Genomic DNA, 7369 nt, shown 5'->3' with positions numbered 1-7369 from the left:
TGCATACCTTGGAAGGCAGCTGGCACAGCAGCTGGAGAGAGCAGCATCTTTTACCGAGAGCCAATGTAAGTGGGCAGAGGAAACCTGGGTGTGGGTGAGGAGAGTGGTACAGCCTCAAATAAAAGTGTGGAAGGGGGCTAATGAAATAATTGTGTACATGGATTGATAAAGAGAGGGGCAGTCACCAGGGATTGGGGAAGGAGAGTATGGCAGAGATTAGAGTGGCCATTTTGGATGGACGGCCAAATGGTCAGGGCATTGGAAACTACTTGGAACTACATCTTCTCCATTGAAGCCATCAGAGTTACCCTGGGGATGATGAATTTGGGCCTTCATATTTATATGGGATATGCACATGATAGTAACCTTCACCAGCTAATAATAATTTTTTTCATAACATATATTTGAGTTAAATCTTTTAAGGAGGTGCGCAGTCCCAGGAGGTAGCAAGCACCATCAGTTCCCACTAACTGCAGTGGGATTGCACGACTGCCCCTAGTGCAGGTAGTCAATTATTTTTTGTCAAGGTCCAAATTTCTTGGTCAAGGTATAGTCAAGGTCCAGATTTCAGAGAAAACAAACAAACAAATAAATAAATAAATAAGATTTTTGGGTCCATTCAAAAACAGCTAGCAGTCTGGATTTGGCCTGTTGTCTGCCTATTGACTATCCCGCCCTAGTGTGTGCTCACTTACCTGCTGTGAGAAATACTTTCCTTCTTTGAAGAATGGCAGTTTAGGTAACACATGGGCTAGCTAGAGATGAAACAAGCCAAGACTATCTCCCAAGATTGTGTTCCCTCCAGTGAAAGCAGGTATCCAGGGTAGATTTTCTGCTCAGAGTGATAATGTTAACTCTCACCTTTCCTTCTCTTTGCCATCATGGGTTAGTGTCTACACACCAGAAAGAAGTACCTTCTAAAACTCATGAGGCAAGTGGGAATCTTCAGTGGAGAAGGATTCTTAAAGCTTTATTCACATGTATAGATTACAAACAGCAGAACACATAATACAGTCTGTCCCACCACTTATTCCTTGTCCATAAGAATCTATGTGTTCCATATACCTTAGGTAGTTATGTGGACCCCATTAACATAGCATTTGGTCATTTCACAATCTTTAAGATGTAAGCAGGGTCTGAATGAACTCTCCCCTGACAGCTAGTTCAGGAGGGGGAGAGGCTTCAGGAGCGAACGATGTTTACATGAACACACCTACTCTGCATCGGTATCTAACAGACAGGAGTTGTGTAGCTCCAAGTGATCAGCTTTGCCTGATGTTGGGTTAGAAATCATTTTAGTATGGAATGCAGGGGTAGTGAAATGTTGTTATCAGTATTTGTCAAGGTTCCTTCCCAACTCTGAACTCTAGGGTACAGATGTGGGGACCTGCATGAAAACCTCCTAAGCTTACTTTTACCAGCTTAGGTTAAAACTTGCCCAAGGTACAAATTAATTTTACCCTTTGCCCTTGGATTTCCACTGCCACCACCAAATTTTATCTGGGTTTACTGGAAAACGTAGTTTGGACACGTCTTTCCCCCCCAAATCCTCCCAACCCTTGCACCCCACTTCCTGGAGAAGTTTTGGTAAAAATCCTCACCAATTCGCATAGGTGACCACAGACCCAAACCCTTGGATCTTAGAACAATGAAAAAGCATTCAGTTTTCTTACAAGAAGACTTTTAATAGAAGTAAAGGAATCACCTCTGTAAAATCAGGATGGTAGATACCTTACAGGGTAATTAGATTCAAAACATAGAGAATCCCTCTAGGCAAAACCTTAAGTTACAAAAAAGACACACAGACAGGAATAATCATTCTATTCAGCACAGCTCTTTTCTCAGCCATTTAAAGAAATCATAATCTAACACATAGATAGATTACTTACTAAAAGTTCTAAGACTCCATTCCTGTTCTGTCCCCGGCAAAAGCAGGATACAGACAGACACAGACCCTTTGTTTTTCTCCCTCCTTCCAGCTTTTGAAAGTATCTTGTCTCCTCATTGGTCATTTTGGTCAGGTGCCAGCGAGGTTACCTTTAGCTTCTTAACCCTTTACAGGTGAGAGGATTTTTCCTCTGGCCAGGAGGGATTTTAAAGGGGTTTACCCTTCCCTTTATATTTATGACAGTATTGTTATCTTCATTGTATGACTAAAGGGGAGCAGAACTGTGCTGAGCATGTCCCGATTGAGGGGTCACCCTCAGCTGAAAGGAACTTGCTAAGCCAGGGCGTCGAATGCCAGACTCCAATGCAAGTAAGCGGAGTGAGGACAGGTGTCCTAGCCAGGAGGTGTGGACTCTTTGTAAGGGTCCCTAGTCTGGTTTAACCTGTCCATCCCCACTGTTCAAAGATAGAGCTAAATAGGTTTTATTAGGAACCTTTTGTTGTGTTAAAGTGCTCAAATGACAGCTGAAATCACTTATAGTAGGGTAGTGTTTCTGCCCAGCCTGCAAGGAGCTGATAAGTTGGGGATTGGTCCTGCTTTGAGCAGGGGGTTAGACTAGATGACCTCCTGAGTTCTCTTCCAACCCTGATATTCTATGATAATTACTAAGAGACTGACCTGTAGAGGTCACATCAGAAAGGTAGGTGGCAGCAGAAGGTGACTGACAGTTGGCCAGTGAATGAGCAGCTGACGAGGTGGCCAGCCAGAGCAAGTGCTAAGGACAACCACTGTAAGTGGGGTATGGTGAGGGAGCAGAGAGGGGCACAGAACAGGAACTGTTGTTTGTAGAACTCAAGAACATGAGGCAGAAGACTCTGCCTCACGCACTGTGGGGTGGGTGTCCTGCTCACAGTTTTATGATTATGAATTCTGCTTATGGCATTTTCCCTAATTAATGTTGGGCGACTTCCCTCCTCTCATTAAAAATTTATTTTCTATACTCAGACTCTGTGCTTGTGAGAGGGAAAGTTTTGCATCTCAGAGGTGCCCCCGGGTGGTATGTAATTTTCCCAGGTTACTGAGTGGGGGCTCGAAGCGGTTCTGTGTTGTATTGTTGAAGAGGAACCCCTAGATATTGAACCTGGTCATGGTTGCTGCCAGCTCCACCGGGCAGAAGGGTTACAAATATACTTATGCAGCATTCTTCTGAGATGCAGAAGTGCTATTACCCCATTTTATAGATGAAGAGCTGAGGCAACTCACCCAAGATCACACAGGAAATCTGTAACAGAGCAAGGAAGTAAACCGAAGTCTGAGTCTAGACTCACTGGACCATGCTTCCTGGTTAATTGTCTATGCTCCGTAAAATGTCCTTCCCTTGCTGCTTGTTGACAGTAGCTCTTTATTGCTCAGTCAGTCACATCTAAAGGAAACTGAGACCACCAAAAAGTCATATCCTCCTGCCTCAAATTCTTAGAAGAGGCAATAAACGGTTTGTACAGTATGGTAACACTGTAACGTATATCCTTGCTCTCATGCTGATGTATCATACAATGGTACATATATACACACTATATATATTACAACCTACATACATGATAAAAGGTATGTAAATCTACTGTTAGTGATGTAGATAACAGTAAGATTGGAATAATTTAAATGATTTTATCTAAATTCTGTCTTCACATACCCACCACCCATCACAGCAGTGGATGAGGAGGGGTGTTATTATTAAATTTGAATAGTAAGAATTTATCATATTGTTCCCTTTGTAATTGAAATATTCAAAACATTTTTACCAGATTATTTCAGGGAAATTTTACTTCACTTAAGTAAAGCTTAAATATTAATTTCTGAATGCTTTTTCTGACTTTTCTAGTGTATTCTGTTCTTTGATCTTCTTTTGTAACAACATGATAGTCTCATATTTCAGTAGAGAAACTGGAACTAGACTATAACATGAAAAAGTCCATAACAGCTCTCTTTCTGTTTATTTCAACAACCTTAATTAAAGGAAAACCTAATCCTACAACAGACTTGTGATTTGCCTTTTCTTTGAAGCACAATTAGTTTTCATTCACATCACTTGATATAGTGAGGGAAAGCTATTGGTGGGCGCATCACTGCTGAGGGGTTCAATTAATACATCTTTTCTGAAACTTATCTGACAATAAAACCACACACACAACACACACATACTCATACACACGAGAGTAAGCTCTGCATTCACTTTGTCTGCACAGCCATATCTAAGTCTCACTTGGACGTTAGCCAAGGTCTCTAAAAACCCATTAAGGCTATAAGAGAAATTATTTCTCCTCCTTTGTGAGCTGGGTAAATTTCATTGCAGGAGGAAATGAATTGGGAGTATATCTGTCTAGGGAAGGCTGGTCTTTCAGTGGGAATTAAGCCAAGTCAATGTAAAACAGCCTCTGTTTCTTTCAGTGCATGTACTTACAAGAGACAGTCAGTGGATGGCAGTGTAATATAACTATTGTGCCAAAAATCCTAGGAAAATTCTCAGTGTTTGTTGGCATTTGTGAGTAGAGTCATATCTTCTGGCAATTATGGGCTTTATGGAAATCAGCTTTGCCATTAAAATTATATGTAAACCAATATATCCCATGTGCTAAACTTGCCTGATGCAGGAGAAGCAAAAGATTCATTCCTATTTAGGGGCAACATAATCATGGATGACATTGGGTGTTGACCTTGTCAACAGTATTAAATGAAATAAAAAGATTTGGGCTGAACTTGGGAGTTTTGGCTAAGTAAAGGCTACTGGATTTGCCCTGTCTATTCTGTAAACACTTAGTGGTTTTACATTTCCATTTTGAACAAGGAGATCACCATTTCAGGAAATGCACCTGATCAAACTGAGACTCTGCAAAAAAATCCAGAGTTTTCTCTTGAGTTGTGTGGGTTAGTAAGTATAATTTATGCAGTCTGTCTGTAGATGTTTATGGGAGAACAGAACATTCCTTTATTTAGTTATCAAAATCCATCTTTTTGAATATTTTGTGACTGAGCTTTTGATTGTTCACACCCACATGTGTGAGTGTTCACACCCATATTATAGGGCAAGTAACATGTTTGTTCACTTTGTCCCAGAGCTGTATGAAAAATGTCATAGATTATCAAGTGATACAGGCCAATTACAATTTCTGACTTCTCCCCATACCTTGCATCAGTGCACTTTAGGAAAGGAGCCATTTTTGTTTTCCCTTGTTAAAAGCACTGTATACTTAAGATAAACCTGGCCTTGCGGGCCTGAGACTCTTTTCTCTCCTTGAAGTTCTATTCTGCACCCCTCCCCCATAGTTTGCTCTGTTTATATTGCCATTAGCTAATGACTAGTGATATTCTGTGTAGAGCCCTTGCAAGCTGGCTCTTGGGTGGTGCAGGTAATGGAAGTGGGCAGATAACTCAGTCAAGTCTAGTATTCCTCTGATCCTGTAGGATTTCTGAAATCTCAGTTATATTTTTTATCTTCTTATTTTGGCTTGAGTATATAACCTGCTCCTGTGTGTCACCAGGGGTATACAACTGAACAGGATTCAAGAGAGTTGGAGAGTGGCAATTAAGGAAATATGAATCCCCCATAGTTATTTTTAAATGTAAAAGTGCCTGGGTCTTTTCAAGCAATGGGTATGTTGTAAGCTGTCTTACAAAACTGCTGATGTCACCTGGCTCTAGTACTACCATGTTTATCCTAGCGTGATCTTTCTCCCTCTCTCCCCGTGCAGTATATATTAAACCAGCAGGGTAAATTTCAGCTACCATGGCAGGAGAAAATTAACTGTGCAGCAGGCAAAGAAGATGCAGTACTTAATATAGTTGCTGCATTTACTGCAATTGCTGATTTAGTCCTAGCCACTGCTGTCCCCTTGAATGTCTATTTTTCTTTGTCTGTTCCCCTCCTCCCCATTTTGATGCGTTTGTTAAACTCATTCCAACCAACGTTTTCTGTAAAATCTTCCTTTATCATTGTATAACTTTTTCAAAGTGCTCATTTTAATTTCCACATGCAAAATTCTTCCCCCAGAATAATCCAGCAATTAACTGAACTATAACAATATGTACTGATTTTGCTATTTAAATGTAATGTGGTGCTGGAAAAAAATTGATAATTTAAAAAGCAGTGTCACCACCTCCTAGTCTGAAGGAGCTTAAGATATGAAATGGCTGAGCTGCTAGAAAAATTGTGCAGTCGCTTATTAAAAACAGCTGCTATATCAGAGAATTGGAGGGTAGCAATATTGTACCTATATTTTAAAAAGTATGTAGAGGAGGTCTGTGTAATTACAAAGCAGTGAAATCTTACATTTGTCCTTAGAAAATTGGTTGAAATAAGTAAAAATAGAATGTGAAAACAGCTGGAAGATCATGATATGACAGGCTCTCGCCAACACAGTTTATGCAAAGGAAAATTGTGTCTCACTAGTCTCTTAGAATTCTTTGGAAGTGTCAGTAAAATAAGGGATACAACAAAACCAGGTGACATAATTCATTTTTTCCAAAGGTCTTTAAGAAGGTGCTGCATGAAACAGTGGTGTCAACTCTCATGATTTTATTGCAAGTCTTTTGATATTTGATATTTGTCTTAAAGTCTCAGCTTCTGGAATCAAGAGATTCCATGAGAATTTCATTTGAAAAAAAGTAGGTTTTTAGCTCTCATGGTTGCAGAAAGAACCTTGAAACATGAAGTGCATGTAAGCTAAATGCTCAGAAACCAGGATACAAAGTAAAAGAACTGCACATTTTATTATTTTAAAAATACCTCTTGATTTTAAGCGAATCTCATGATTTCTGAGGGCTGACTTATGATTGTTGAAGACTTGGTGTTGGAAATACCGTTGGCAAAGAAACTAAGTAATCATGGGGCAAAGTATTGTAATAGCTCAAAACCTGGCTGAGAAGCAGGATATATAGCAGGAATAAATAGTACATTCTCATTATGGCAAAAGGTTAACAGCCTCAAGGTTCCATGTTATATCTCATGTTCTCTTGTATACTTATTAATGATCTGGAAAGAGAAACCAAAATTTGCAAATGACATTAAGTTGTTTAGGTTAGTCAAATCCAGAGAGTAAAGGAGGACTTATGACACCTTAGAGATTGTTTATTTTAGAAAGGAGACAATTAAAAGAGGTTTTGATATACGTATATAAAACAGTGAATGGTACAGACCAGGTGGATTAGGAACATCTGTTCTCCCTGTCTCATAACACAAAAACAATGGAGACAGTCAATGAAAGTTAAAGGTGGAAAATTCAATATTAATAAAAATACATTTTCACATAATAGGACTGTGGATCCCATAGCCACAAGATGTTGCTGAGGCTGTGAATTTTGTAAGATTCAAGGAGGGAATGGGCTTTTTTATGAATAACAAGAAAATCCACAGTTATAATAGTGAATGCTAAACAAGAGTGTTTGAAGGTATATAAAACCTCACACTGCAGGATTTAAACGAATTTT

The sequence above is a fragment of the Lepidochelys olivacea genome (genome assembly GCF_965140295.1).
Source record: "Lepidochelys olivacea isolate rLepOli2 genome assembly, chromosome: 2".
NCBI lineage: Eukaryota > Metazoa > Chordata > Testudines > Cheloniidae > Lepidochelys > Lepidochelys olivacea.
Note: the sequence above shows the minus strand (reverse complement) of the source record.